Source organism: Athene noctua, chromosome 2, assembly GCF_965140245.1.
Source record: "Athene noctua chromosome 2, bAthNoc1.hap1.1, whole genome shotgun sequence".
Lineage (NCBI taxonomy): Eukaryota > Metazoa > Chordata > Aves > Strigiformes > Strigidae > Athene > Athene noctua.
Genome location: NC_134038.1, coordinates 168,307,416 through 168,322,470, shown reverse-complemented (window position 1 = coordinate 168,322,470; position 15,055 = coordinate 168,307,416).

The window sequence follows — 15,055 nt, the reverse complement described above, 5'->3', positions numbered from 1 at the left end:
TGTGATGTGAAGAAAACTAATACAGAGCTACGTCATACCAAAACACACATATTTGTACATCTTTCCCTTCCTTCTGGCAGGTACTGACAACTGGTTGCACTCCATTATCACTTTTTCCCTGAATCCACGTGGGAATCTTATTTCACAAAGGAAAATTCTGGTAGCAAGACCCCAATACTGAGTTGGCCACTACTGCCAAGAATCTGCTTCCTCCAACCCTCACAGATTTACTTAACTGGGATGCCTAATGAATGGCTGTTTCTTATCAACCACTTAACTCTGAGCTCTTTGGCATAAAGCAGTTAGAAGACATACTATTTCATTACATCTTATCTCCTCCCATCTAAAAAATATGGGGAACTAATAGAAATATGGCTTCAGTCTGCAGTGATGAAGAGATTTATTACATGTAATAAATTTATGCATGTAATGAGATTTCTGGTTTGTACTGTGTGCGGCTTTTCATTGCACCCTATCATGTATTTCCCACCAAGTCAGTGCCTGTGTGATCTAGTTCTCTGCTAAACTCCAGCCGTCTCTCCTTGTGCCCCATTTAGTCCATTGATGAGAGTCTAAACAGAGGGCTCCTTGTGAGCAATTCCCAGCAAGGCTCTTCTTTTCAGAAAATGCCAGACACATTGATCTGCTATGGGAGAAGGTCCACACACATCTCACAGCTTGCAGAGCTCTCCCTGAGACAGCAGTAAGCATGAGTGCAAGTCACTCAGCCTGGTCTTCCAGCTGCCAAAGCCTGTCTGGCCTTGTTCTCTTGGCTAAGTGTGAACTCACCCCTTGGTTCATGATGGTCACATTTCCAAGGAGCTGCTTGTAAATTAGGAAGTTGTTTATAATCACAGTCATTTATCTAACCTGGAGAAAATGACTGGGCAGTTTTCACCTTTCTTGCTTCCATTACTGGCCAGGCACAAGCAGTTTCTAAGAGGATTACTGTCACTGTGGCCAGAGCTGGACAAGGATAAAGCTTGGAATCAAAATTATAGAGTATGTCTCAATGGACTCTCATGAACTCTCCCATCTCAGAGGAAAGCTTTGGCATTCATCAGCTGGATTGGTTATTAGGACGTGTGGGAAGGGAAGGGAAGGGAAGGGAAGGGAAGGGAAGGGAAGGGAAGGGAAGGGAAGGGAAGGGAAGGGGAAAAAATCCATGGTTTATTTCGAAGGAAAAAAACCCACAACTGTAGTTTACTTTGAACAAAATGTTAAAACAGACGTGCTATGTATTTTTCCCCTGGAAAGAGAAACATAAAAATACCATTTGAAAAAAACAAACAAACAACAACAACAACAACAACAACAACAAAAACACCAAGCCAACTATGATATGAAATGGACCATTTCACTTCTCTTATTTGAAATTATTTTTTTAAAAAAAGACATTATAAATGCTCTCACAAATGAAGGAATGACAACATGGCCTCCCTTCCACTGACTCACAGCCAGAGCGACTGAGTAGAGTAAGAGCAACAACTTGGATCTTCAAGATCAAGTCCTTTTAAATTAGGCATAGTTAAATAAGACTCATTTACTTACTAGAGTATTAAACAGAAGAATTTGAAATCCCTCAGTTCTTTCCAGTTGCCTTGTTACAACTTTCTATAACTGAAGGAAACTGGGGCTCAAGTACTGTACTGGGTCTGGCTGAGCTGGAATTGGTTTTCCCCTATAGCAGCCCTCACGGTGCTGTGGTTTATGCTGGGAGCTGGCAGGGTGTTGGCAGCACCCTGGTGTTGTGGCTGCTGCTGAGCAGTGCTTACACAGCACCAAGGCTCTTTCCAACTTTTTCCCCCCGCAGTGGGACGGGGTGGGCAAGATCTTGGGAGGGGACACAGCCAGGACAGCTGACCCGAACCGACCAAAGGGATATTCCAGACCATGTGACGTCTGCTCAGTATAAAGCTGGGAGAAAGGAGGGAGGGGGTGGCGTCACCCTTGGTCCTCCGAGGCACCACTCCACGTATTGGAGCCCTGCTCCTGAGAAGGCCTGACATCACCTCTTCATGGGAAGTAGAGAATAAATCTGTTTGGTTTTATTTTTGCTTCCGCGCATGGACCTTTGCTTCACTTTGCTTATATTAAAACTGCTTTTGTTTTACCCACAAGGGTTGGTATTTCTCCCTATCTTCTTTCCCCTTTTTGCCCTGTTGAGAAAAAAAAATGGGGAAGGGGGGGAAAAGATAGAGCGACTTGGTGGGTACCTAGCAAGGTCAAACCACCACAAGTACTTGTGGTCTCCCACTCTTTTCCCAGCCTGGTCAGCTCTAATCAACAATCTGAGGAGTCAGGCTCTGTTTCAGTAGATTTTGCAAATGGTACATCTTTTAGATGCACAGTCTTCTTCCTTTCTGTAGGATGTTACAGATTTGCCTATTTCACAACTGAAATTAGACGTTTATTCAAGTTAGGAAAGACTCAAGATACAAAGCATAACGTTATACAAAACAGCACAACCCAAAGAGCTGGAGTCTGGGCCATCCTCTCAGAACATTGTATGGGCTGGGTTAGTAACTTCTACTGTTTAAGGTGGCAACCTGTAAGTAAAATTAAACTTATTGGAAGGCTTAACAGAGTTAGTTTATCTACAGCCATCTTTCTACACAGGTAATGTTTCCAAAACGATGATGAAAATTAATTCTGGTTGCTGCAATATCCTACTACATCAGCTCAATTCTTCTATGTACATGATGATTAATTTGCATATAGTTTGTAATACACATAATTTTTGTGGCAGATTAGAAGCACAAGGATTGCATCTGTGAAGCTAAGCAGTGATAATGAGTCAATGGGCACCTTTCCTAATGTCAACAAAACATATATATAACTCATCAGCTCTCATTCAAATGCCAACCTAATTACACTGCAAAATGTAAATTAATGGAACATTCTTTTGAGAGCCACTCAGATCCATAGTAATATTCTCATTCTGGAAGTTGCCCAAGCCTTGAACAAGAATTAAATTCTTCAGATTCAATATTACCTGAAGTGCTACGGCCTGTTCACAGTTGAAAAGATTTTTAGGTGTTATTAAGTCTAAAAGTAAACTACTAATTGATCTAGCAAAGGAGACATTTCTAGGGAGGATTTGGTATGGGTTCCAAGTAGATCACACATACTCAGCTAGAACATACCTCTTGACAGAAGAAAAACAAGTACTTGAAAAAGCAAAGGATTTGCAAAGTGCTCGTGAATCGTAGTGTGACACATGAGTATGGAGCACTTCTGATGAAGATAAATGACAGAGTCCTCACTATTGTACAGAGAATCTGGCAGCAAAAACTCATTACTAAAGTTTTTTGGTTTTGTGAACCAGAAGAAAGCAAATTAAAAATAATACTATGTAACTTGGTGAGGTGGACAATGCAGATTCTCATTACTCTGAACTCCCATTTACTCTAGACTCCTATTTGCACCTGCTCTGACCTCCTCAGATGTGAGCACTTCAGTTAAATAGGTTTGCTTTCTTCACATAATCTTAACAGGGCAGGTGCAAATTCCTAGCATCAGCCAGGAGAATGCATCTGATAGACCCCATTCAACTCCAGGTTGAATTTATCCACTGAATGTGGAAAAACCTTCCGCCAACATTTCTCTGAACAAAACCCTGCAGAGACAAGAAGCTGAAAAACTACATTTCATTGCACATAGAGTATCACTGTTTTCTCTCTGTGAAGTGGGCCAGAGTGTGAAAAAGTATTGTCAGCTTTGTAAGAAGAAAGTAAAGAGCAATTGTTATTGTAGTACTGACTTTCTGGGTGAAATTCCTCTCACCTGGTTTTATGTATCTATTATGCAGCTGTTAATGTCAGAGCCACTCATTTGATCTCCTTTCTAGGGAGCTCTTGTCAATGTAGTTAATTAAGTTTAGGGAGAAATTCATTTGTCCAGGTGCAGCAGATTAATTGAGGCAACTGAGAGATATAATACTCTCAAATAACTCCAGATTGTCTGATTTAGGACTTTGGAAACTAAAAGACAGAGCAGACATTGAAATTACCAATTCTTCTCTTTGAAGAGGGTAAACTGTCCACCATGCAAAGACTTCCTCTCCCAGAATGCATTGCAAGCAAACTGTAAAGAAGGGATCTAGAGATTTCCCATGGATGTGAACTTCTCTACAAAGGTCTAAGGCAATGACTGCAGAGGCATTGCCAAGGGGAACCTGGACATTCAATGAATGGATGGATCACCAGCATCCAAAGCTGTCCTTGACCTTCTGTGACACTGCTGCTCTAGTTCCTGTCAAGTCAGTGAACACAAGAATTAGTAACAAGCTCTTGTGAACTGTGGTGGTTTAGGCCCTGCCGGGACCCAGGACCATGTTGCCGTTGTCCCTCACCCACCCTCAGACCGGACGGGGCAGGGAGTGAGATACAAACCCTGGGGTTGAGATAAGGAAAAATTTAATACAACAGTGCAACAAATAATAAACTGAACAACAACAACAGCAATAACAATGAACGGGACAAGAGATATACCACAAGGATACAGCAGTGACGATGAACAAAAGCTGTCCCTGCTCTTCCCGCGCTTGGGCACCCGGACCTGACGTCAGCATGGTATCGAATAACCTGGCTAGAGCTCCCTCCCCGCTGCTGGGGAAACTTAACCCTATCCCAGCTGAACCAGGACATGAACAAAAATGGGTATTGTGGGAGGAAATGCCAATAAAAAGATATGATGATGGAGAGGAAGATGCTACACAAACTCATTTCAGTTCAAAACTGGAGAAGGAAGACAGCAACAATTATAGTTTTGCTTGAAATACACACCTCTATGCCTCACAGTATAATCAATATTCTTTCCTTAATAATATAACTATAATTGTTGTTTTCTTCTGTTCTGTATTAATATTTAATACAAGTTCTTGTAATAAGAATCTTTTGGTGACCACTGCATATGGAAACCTTGAGTATTATAATATAAAAATATGCTTATAACCAGAAAGGACATTGCTGTTATTAAAAACATAATTGCCCTTACTACATTACCACTTATTGAAGTTTACCATTTTTAATTAAAATACAAACACAGAGGGTTTTAAAAAAAAAAAAAAAAATAATAAAGTAGATAAAACCTTTGCTACATCCAGTAATATACCTAAAACTTCTGACCTTGTTTCATTGGCAGTACTCTTTAGAATAATTTTTTGGACAGTGTGAGCTCAGCAGAGAGTGAATTTGACCATGGCTCCAGTAAAGAGATATATTAGCTGGGATAGAACAACCAACTAGATGATCATTAACACAGTGATATTCCTTGTTTATCATAAAAAGTTCTTTCTCTCCCCAACCTGAACTTAAATATATCCAGTTTCTTTACTAACGGAGTATTAATTTTTATTTTTCACAGGGCTGTTTGAGAGGCTTTTGTTTAATAAATTGAAATTGTAGCTGCATATATTTAAATTATTTATGTACATAGACATGTAGACTCTGATTAGGTTTCTTATTTGGTTGTAACACAAGGTTCTTTTTTTTTTTGCGGGTTGATTTAGCATGGAGAAACCTTCCCTGAGGGTCTGCTTCACAATAAATTGCTATTGGCAGATAGAAATGTCAGGTTTACCCTCCAGATGGAAGGAACAACAAATCAGACCTTTGCTTTCTCCATTTTTCCTTCTGTATGTGTGGCAAGACATGTGGGTTTCTCTCCACTTACTCTGAAATGTAGAGTGATATTGGGGCTTTTTTTCATGTATGAATTTCAATGATCACCAAAAACTAAAGCATCTTAGCTCAGGGTCTGTGAAACTAAGAATGGTAAACTTCACAGACCCAAATTTCAACTTTACAGTTAATCTACTGAAGCTGAAATAATGTTGTTTTGATTTCCTGGATTGAACTTTTATAGTGAAGCTGTCTTTACAGCCACTGGAGATTTGATCAATATAAGCAATACACCAGCAATATAATAATTTCATCTCAAGTAGACAGCTAAATTACATCAGATTAATTACACATTAGTAGGACTCCGTTGTGTCTAATGCCTCATGAGACCCCTCGAAGTGTTGTAGATATCTACATGAGAACAGAAGATGTAACACAGGACTCACATCACATATAGACTGCTTTGTAAGGACAACTGTACTCCTGGAAGAAAACCCCACAGCATCCACTATGACTCTTAAAGCCTGTGTTTAGGCAGCTGAAAATTTCACCCAAAATGCCTATTTCTTGCCTTGAATACAGAGGGTTTACCGGGACGATCTCAGCTGGAGATGTCAGCAGTAACAATGTCTAATGCTAGGCCAGGGCAATATATCTGCTGCTGTGTATCTTGATTTACCATAACTGTAAGCACTACATAACAAGGAGTCTTTCTTCTGTGCGTGCAAATTATATTGGTCTGAATTGTAATTTGTTGGTAGTGACAAAGGACAAGTCAGTACAGTCCAAGGGCAACACTATGATTTCCAAGCTCACAAAGAGAAAAAAACTTACCTCAAACTCTGCATAAAGCTGGCACTGTGGGAGAAACAGGACCATAGCCGAGATCTAGCCAAGATCTACGGCTTTTAGGATGTTCACAGCCTACTGGTCTCCTCAACCTTCTCCACTGCCTCCATCTTCTTAGACATGAAGGTACTGCCTTTAGCTAAAGGCTACAGCCAGTATTTCTTGCTTCGTCTGAATGACTGTCTGGAAAAGATAACTAATAACATGTGCTGCTTGTTCCTGATGGGACAGGGAATAGTTAACCACTACCACCTGCATTTTTATCATCTTTTTGAGAGTGCCTCTCATCCCTCTCAGTTAGACTTGAACTGCAGTATCTGCAGCTGTCGAGTAACCTGGGAAGGTATGCATTTTATTTCCTTGCTTATTGTTACCAAATACTTAAGCGACAGTGCTAGAGTTGCATTTTTTCCCCATATTTTATTTTCAGTAGAGTTTTACTTTTAAGGTTGATGTAAAGACTCTTGCATATTATATCACTGTCCATAATTGTGAGAGGCAGCACAAGGGGGAGAGAAGTGGCTGCTCTCGGAGATGAGGACCTTGCATAGTCAAGTCATCACACTCAAAATGCCAAAGCTGGATGAGGACTTGATGCAACATAAGGAGGATTTATTACTGGGAGTTTTTCTCCTGGCTCAGTTTCTCATAGTATCTAGGAACGTAGTAAGCAAAAGGGTCAGCCACCTTAAGCAGCAGATGTCTTTAGGTAGCAAAAATGGCCATCGTCCTTCTTTGTCTTTCCCTGCCGCCCCTTCTCCTCACAGCATCCCATGTCCGTGCTAATGATGCTTCTCCAAACCAGCTCCGGACTCAAAAAAACCATCACAGGGTGTAACTGCATGGTGTCCACAAAGCTATGGGATTCCAAAGAGGGAAGCACAGATGGGGAAAGGTGCTCCTGCTGAGGAAGACCTGACTGTGCAACCTCACCAATGCCCTCATCAGCATGCTTATGTCTGTGCTACTAAATAGAAGGGTCAAGGCCTCATTCTCCAGCCCTAAGAGAAATGGTTTAGGACAGCTTATGTCCTGACAGACAAACTTTCTGATTCTGCAAGAGAAAGTTCTTCCATACAGCCTTCCAAGAACATTTCCACAAATATGCCCCCAAAAAAGCAACTGGAAGTCAGACACTTGAGGTTTATATATTTCCCAGTTTCCTGGTGACATTTAGGGCAACTTCTAGATCATGCAGAAATTCAAAAAGAGTGTTGTTGTTTAAGTCTTGGCCCCGTGGTGGCAAGCTGTGGCTGAATCATAGCTACTAGTAGTGCTAAGCTTGAAATCTAATGGAAAAAAGAATTAAAGAATTAAAAGACACCTCAAGTGCAGAGCAAGCTTGTCATCAAAATTATAAAAGGCCAGCCATGTTTCGCCCTTTTTTTTGTCCCTCTGTTTTTACTGATCTTCACCTCTTCACCCCCACACTCACCCACACCTACCCCCCCTGCTCCCACCCCACCCCTGACCCTGCTCTGGGCTCTTGCTGCTATTACCTTCCCTTTACTCTTTTTCACAACTCATTTTGGGAATGTTAGATATTTGTCTACCAAGTAAAAAGACAGGGGCTGTGAAAAGCCATTCACCTCTGAGTTAACCAAGAGTGGGTTGTGTTTGCAGCAAAAAGCTATTTTTATTTGTCCTGTTTCTGTATCCAACATAAAGAAACATTTCTGCCAGCTGGCCAGACCAGTGTTTTCTGTGCAAACTTCTGGACAAATGAGACCATTTGTCTAAGTCATGGCAGCTTGCTTAAATATGACCTAATGTGTAAATAGATCAGGTAACTTTTAATAGGGTGGGGTTTGTGTGTTTTGGTTTCTTTTTATTTCCCTGAACTCTGTGCAATACCTGGTTGAGATTGAGAAACACAGCATTCTTGCTCCTGGGTCAGTTGCAAAGGTGCATTTGAAGGCTTTGTTATTAATTTATTTTACATCCAGTAATAATAAAGCCTTCTGATCCATGGATACTAGGATGATCTAGGCACATAGAGACATGGAAAGCCATCCTTTTTTAGTTCACTGAAATGGACGAAATGAATCAGTTTTATTGAAATAAAAGCATTCAATAGTGAATTTTTCCTCTGATAGAAGTCAATGGAGAAAGAAGATCACGACAAGCAGAGGAGGAGCTCTGTTGCAATGAGTCCTGCCACTCCAATATGATTTTATGGCATTTCATCAAAAGGAGTTTTCACTCCACATGAGGGTATGCCAGTTGTATTAGGCCTCTATAAGTCTGTACCGTTCATGTTAAGCACATACACATCAGCATGCTGATTCCTGACTTTCCCAAAGATGTGCACTCCAAATTCTAGTTTCTCAAGGAAAGCAGGCAGACACCAACTTCTTACAGGTTCCAGAAAATAACATCAGAAACATACAAATCCTCCTTCATCGCCTCAGAATAAGTGTTGCACTTCTCTGAGCACCTTTTGGGATCTAAAAACTTTATTACTGAAATTCACCTGCTCCTTCTCAATGGAGAACTCATTCTCACTCTTACTTCTGTGATTTAGCTTTTTCTGTGACTTTTAGTTACACAAGTTGAGTTGAGATCAATCCCTTGTCCTATGAAAGGACGTCCCAGTTCTAGGTATTTCTTATTTTTGTTTTTTGCACATGACAGTCCTTTCTAGCTCTTCTTGACTGTCAAAAGGCCTGGCAGAACCCATTTTAGGCTATTTTCTAGAGCAGGGAGAGGTACATTTCATGTTGGTACCACCCCATCAAAGTGTTATTTCTTTAGTAAAATGCTAATAAATTGGATCCATCATTCTCACTAGTTTTCCTCGTTTATCAGATAAGTAGGTACAATGGACAAAAAGTATTTTTTTTCCACATTTGTGTTTTTATGGTGCCTCTAGCTTCTTACTAGACTGGATAACCACGATCCTCACCCAACCTCAAAGTGAGCTTTGAACTCCCTCATTTACAACCCCCAGCAATAATAGCAAATGCAATAAAAGAATAAAAATAAAAACAAAAAATTGATTTTTCTTTCAGAAATTTTCTCCAACCTTCAGTCACTTTGGACAAAACTTAAACTGATATTTCTGTGCACCAGCTATCCCAGCAAGTCAAGGAGCTTTCAGCTGTATGGGAACCATCATCTTTTTATTATATCTTTGGTCTGGGAGAGAAATGACAGCCTAGATGGCAAGTGGCAGAATGAATCTACATTTTTATATAATCCATTACAATGCATAAGCTATAGTGTAGAAACTTTTAACAGAAAAAAAAAAAAAAAAAAAAAAAAAGCCCATGACAGCACAAGTATATTAAGTATTTGGCCTTTTCTGGTTGAAGGCTATTGAAGTCTAAGCTTTTCCCTAATGCTAAGAAGTTAGTTTCCTCCTTTCCTAATACATACAACAGCAAACAAGCTTTTTGCACAGAATCCTTAAGAGAAAATGACAACAAAAACATTGCCCTAGGTGAAAAATCACCCAGAATCTTTCAGGCAAAAGTATTTTTCTCTCAGCACCTGTTTCCCAACAGGCAGAGAAGAAGGTTAAAAGAAAGGCAACCAGACTATTAAAGCAGAAGGTGGGGAAAGTAGTAAATAAATAAGGAGCAAGATGGTTGTGGAAAGTGCCCTTCCAGTACTATGAGCTGAATCTGTCCTAATTCATTTTCTATTTCTGACGATAGACATCTCTCCTGGATCAGCGCACAGGACAGCAGTGATTCCCAAATTGCTCAGGTTTGGGTACTGTCAGACCTCACTGATCTGCACCCTTCTTCTGAAACCTCAAAATATGCCTTAAATCAATGCCTAGCTCTCTACACAGGAAAAAAATTTCTGCGTTAAAAAAAGCCTCAGAAATGCTTGTTCACATCTGTGGTTTGGGATCTTTGAAAACAGAGTTGGATTAGATTTAGAGAGGTCAGTTTAGCCATCCCTCTGCTATGAGGCATAAATGTCAGAAGCTAAATTCCTTCAGAAGGACGACTGACATTTTCAGGTACACCATTAAAACAGACCAACTCACAGTGACATGAGAATATGTCGCATGACACTAGAGTGTATCTGGGGCTGTGTACTATGGAGAAAAAAAATAATTTCAGGTTGTTCGAGCATGTCTATAAACTAGACAGCTAAAATCTAGTTATCTGCAGTTACAAGAGATTAAGTTGGAACAGTGTTTGTTTCATCTCCAACCCTACAATCTGTAGCAGAATTGTGTATGAGTATGGAGCTCAGTGCTATCTCAGCTGCTCTTCCTTATCTCCCCTACACACTTTGTGAATGACAGACTGTTCATCATTAGTGCCATGACACTGGACTTCGAAGGATTTATAAGCAGGGATAAATCTGATACCCAAATACCATCCTACTGGGCTGGTGGCATCCTTGATCTCACACGGTATGCCTGATCTTACTAACTCTAGTGCCGTGTTTCACTATAAATACAAAATTATCTGAAGAATTTCCCTTATTGTCACAATTATTCAGTTGATACTGATTGTCTACAGACTGTTAGCATCAGGGTCCCAGTGAATTCGACTTCTGCCAGTAAGACTTGTCAAGACTGACAATGGGTTGATTTTGCTAATCTGTCATTTAAATGAGGAGGCATGAGTTGATGGGCTGCCATCTATGGCTTTTATTGGGAATTCAATGGGATTGCCTTAGACCCTCCAAATATAGAACTGACTGTAATGTGTGACCATCTCAATCTAGTGCCACTCCTTAGAGACTCTTACTCATAGAATACTTACACAGGTTTCCCATCAGCTGCACACGAGCCTGCTGGACTTCATGTTGGGGCTGGGCTTTCACCTTCAGGAAGCTCTGGAACCAAAGAGCACAGATGTGTCTGATATCTGCACTGCTTTGTGAAAAATCAGAGGTGTCATTTGGGTATAGGAATTTAAAATCAGTGAAGATCATGTGGAACCTGGTGTCTAGTTTCCCACGACCATGGACAGCCATTACATACACGTCCTTTACCACAAGGTCCTCACGTGCTGTACGCTAGAGACACTTCCCAAAATCTGCCCCGAACTTAAAGCTCCTAGCAAATGATAAAAACTCCTATTACATGCATAGAAAAAGAGTAAGAGGTATTTGCAATAGCAGGGAAATTGTTTTGAAAAACTTGCAGACGATCCTCAGAAGCCAGTCACACCCCAAGAACAGACAAATTTCCCTTAATCTTGCCCAGTCTCACTTGGGAGAAACATCTTTTCCTAACTTCTGATTCGTAGCATGCAATCAAGACACATCGACTACGCACATGAGAGATTTAATAAGAGTAGGTGCACCAAGTGATTTGTCCCCGTTTTGGGAAGAGTTTTCTCTCCAAGGAGTCTGTTCAGGCTCTGATACTGCAACAAGTTAAGAAAATAACCCCCATGAATCTTCACACCAATGCTTTCTTCCTTCTCTCTGAACCATCACAGTGTCAGACACCACAGTTTCACTGTGACACTTCTGTAAGTCCATAGCTGGTGAAGATTGAAAGAGTTCAACGTCTTTGTCATTATTTTGGTCCCATGCATAGTTACCATAATGTTCTAGGTTGTCTGAGACTTCCAGGGAGCCATGGTGCCCAAGGGACAGGCAGCCAGAAAGCCAAGCTTGATGACACATCCTTGAGGATTGAAGCCACTGGTCCTAGGTGAATTCCGTGTCTGTGTAGGAAGAGGGTGTGAGGATTTCTGGGGCAGGAAGGGAAGAAGAGCAATAAAGGTCACTGAAGTCAGGAGATGACATTCATCACTGACCATTGCTGGCCAAATGTGAATACAGGGTAAGATACACATCTCAGGAGGAAAGCATCTCCTTGTGACAGGCCAAAGGTCACTGTTACAGATGAGTCTAAAACTGTGACTAACACTAGTGCTTTGTGGTTAAACCAGTTACCATCTGAGGTGGTCTGTTCAAGTGAGAAAGGATTTGCCAGCACTGAAGGAACACACAGAGGCTTCAGGAAGGTGTTTCTCATTTTGTGCATCACATGTATTGTCTCTATTTGTGCCAGGCTTCACGACATCCATCTTTCTACACCTCCTCATGAGGTCAAAACAAGTCTCTCTGACTACTGGATTAAGCTCTTATGGTGCTAACACAAGCTTTAAGGTATATACATGACAGAAGTGAGGTTTCATTAAAAAATATTCTGTACTTACAAATAAGTAGATGGTGCCAGTTTAATACTACTTCATTACTGATTAGCACATAATCCACCTGAAAATCTCATCAACAGATCCATTCACAGAGCACACAGTATTTAGCAGGTGTAGAGACAGTCAAACCTGACTAGTTTTTAAAGCACAGGAATCTTTTCCATCTCTTTTCCTAAAGCACGCAGTATGCCACCTTCATTATAATGTTTTATCCCACTTTTGCCCCCATCCAAAATATTTTGGCCATGAAAGTCAGGCTGAGAACAGAAAAGGGACAGTACTGGGAAGCACTGCAGAAATCCTAATTTTTTCCTGTTCTGCACCATTATCTGGGCATGGCTCCCTTTCTCTCCTCTGAATACAGATGGAGCTGAGAAACTCTGCTCTTAATATAGTTGCCCCATAAAGCTGTTCAAGCCTACAAATATGCCCCAAATCTTTTAATAAATATACAACGGATATCACTACTTAACACTGTGCTCACTTCATTTTCCTCTTTTACTCATATTTTAACAATGTGGGCTAGACATTATTTTGAATCCTAGTTTTCCTCTTGAGACTAATGTTTTTAGAGAGAATCTATTTCTACAATGGTTGGGCAATTTGCAATAACAAGGGGAGTTTTTTCTTCCTTAGTCTTACAATCTGTTTCTCTGAGGGATTCCTAGCCCTGCTGCAGAAGAGGGGTGATTGATGCCGCTTTGACGGTGGTTCATTTTTTTCCATCTCCTTTTTATAGGCTAAGATATTACCCACTGCAATGATTGCATTTCAAAACCACTTTTCAAGTTGCAAAGTCAAACCTATAAAAGTTAGGCAATGCCAAGATATGAAGGATACCTGTCTCTGTTGGGCCAATATGCAATAAATAAATGCTGGGGCTGCACATTTGTATGTGTGAAAAAGAGACATCTGAGGAGCCACCCAGCAATGCTGGCAGCACGAACTGAACCAGGCAGATGAAGGGAGAGCAGAAACTGGAGTCTGGAAGCACTAAGGCCAGTATTTCTAAATTCAAGAGCCTTAAATGAGTCAAGGATATTACTCAGAGGACCTGAATAAACATTTCATCTTCTAGTCTGTTTGCTGGATTTAACCCCGAGTTAAAAAATGGGAGTTTGACAATCCCAAGAAGAAGGTTAAGGAACAAATATTCCCACATCTGACTGCTCATGTTGCCTCAGAGGTGAAAACCAAATAAACAAACTACAAACCAGATCCATTCATTTACATGCTTTTTCTGCCTTGAGGAGAGCCTAAAAGAAAGGAGGCATTATGGAAGACTAAAATGATTCACTGCACTGCCTGAAAGGTTGAACAAAGCTGGGATCCCTGGAACTGTGAACTATCTGCTGCTAAAAGTAGATAAATATAAATATATACTTAAATATATACATAATGTATAGATTAATAAATACAAATAGATAAATAAGTCATATAGATGCAAAGCTGTACCAGGATGAGATCTATCCAGGATCATCAATCCTACACGTAAAAAATACACATATTTAGCTGCCTGTTTCTGAAAAGTTTGGGCATAAAAAAATCTTAATCCATGGAGAGCAGGGTAGTGCAGTAACCCTGCTTCATCCAGGGTTAGACTTCTTCATCATTACTTATTCTGGTGGCACTGCAGACCCCATAAAGACAGCTCAGGGATGCTGTTCATGTCATCCAGCTGTCTAAGCAATATGCTGCATCCCTCATGCCCAGTGTGGTCTGACAGTGCAAAGAGGGCCCAGAAAACACAGAATAAGTGATAAGGCTACAGGTATTGCAGTAAGTGAAATGGGTTCAGGATCCTTCTCTATTACTGAGGCTAGATGTCTTGGAATGGCCCACTGATACTTTATTAAACTCTCCTAGTTTCCAAAATATTAGGCTCCATCTGAATTCTTCATCAGGACTGAGTCATGCTAGCTCCCCCAGGAATACTTCTGGAGAGTGCTGTTTAGCCCAGGCACAAGGCACACCAGGGAATATCATAAAAACTTCACAATATAGCTGATCAGTTCCAGTGTCTCGGAATGTTCCCTGGCACTCTGTAGATGTAACCTCAAACGTTAGCAGGACTATATAGGTGGTTAAATCCTATCTGCAAACCTTGCTTTACTGTAGCAGGGTCACAGGCCAATGTACCAATGCCACTGTGGTCTTTGCAGTGTAAATGTGTCCAGATAAATGGATACAAAAGTCTAGGAAAAGGGGCTTGGACAAAAAAAAAAAAAAAAAAAAAAAAAAAAGACTCCTTTTGCCAGAGTGCTTCGGAGAAGGGGCTGCAGACCTTCAGTGAAAGTCTTCAATTCACTCTGTGCTGCTTCCCTACCAGTGCTGAGATGCTCCTCACAGAGATGCAGCACAGAGCTTCCAAGCCACAAATCACACGGAGCTCTTTGCAGGAGGTCAGGACTGCAGCCCTTTCTTTCACACATAGGGAAACTG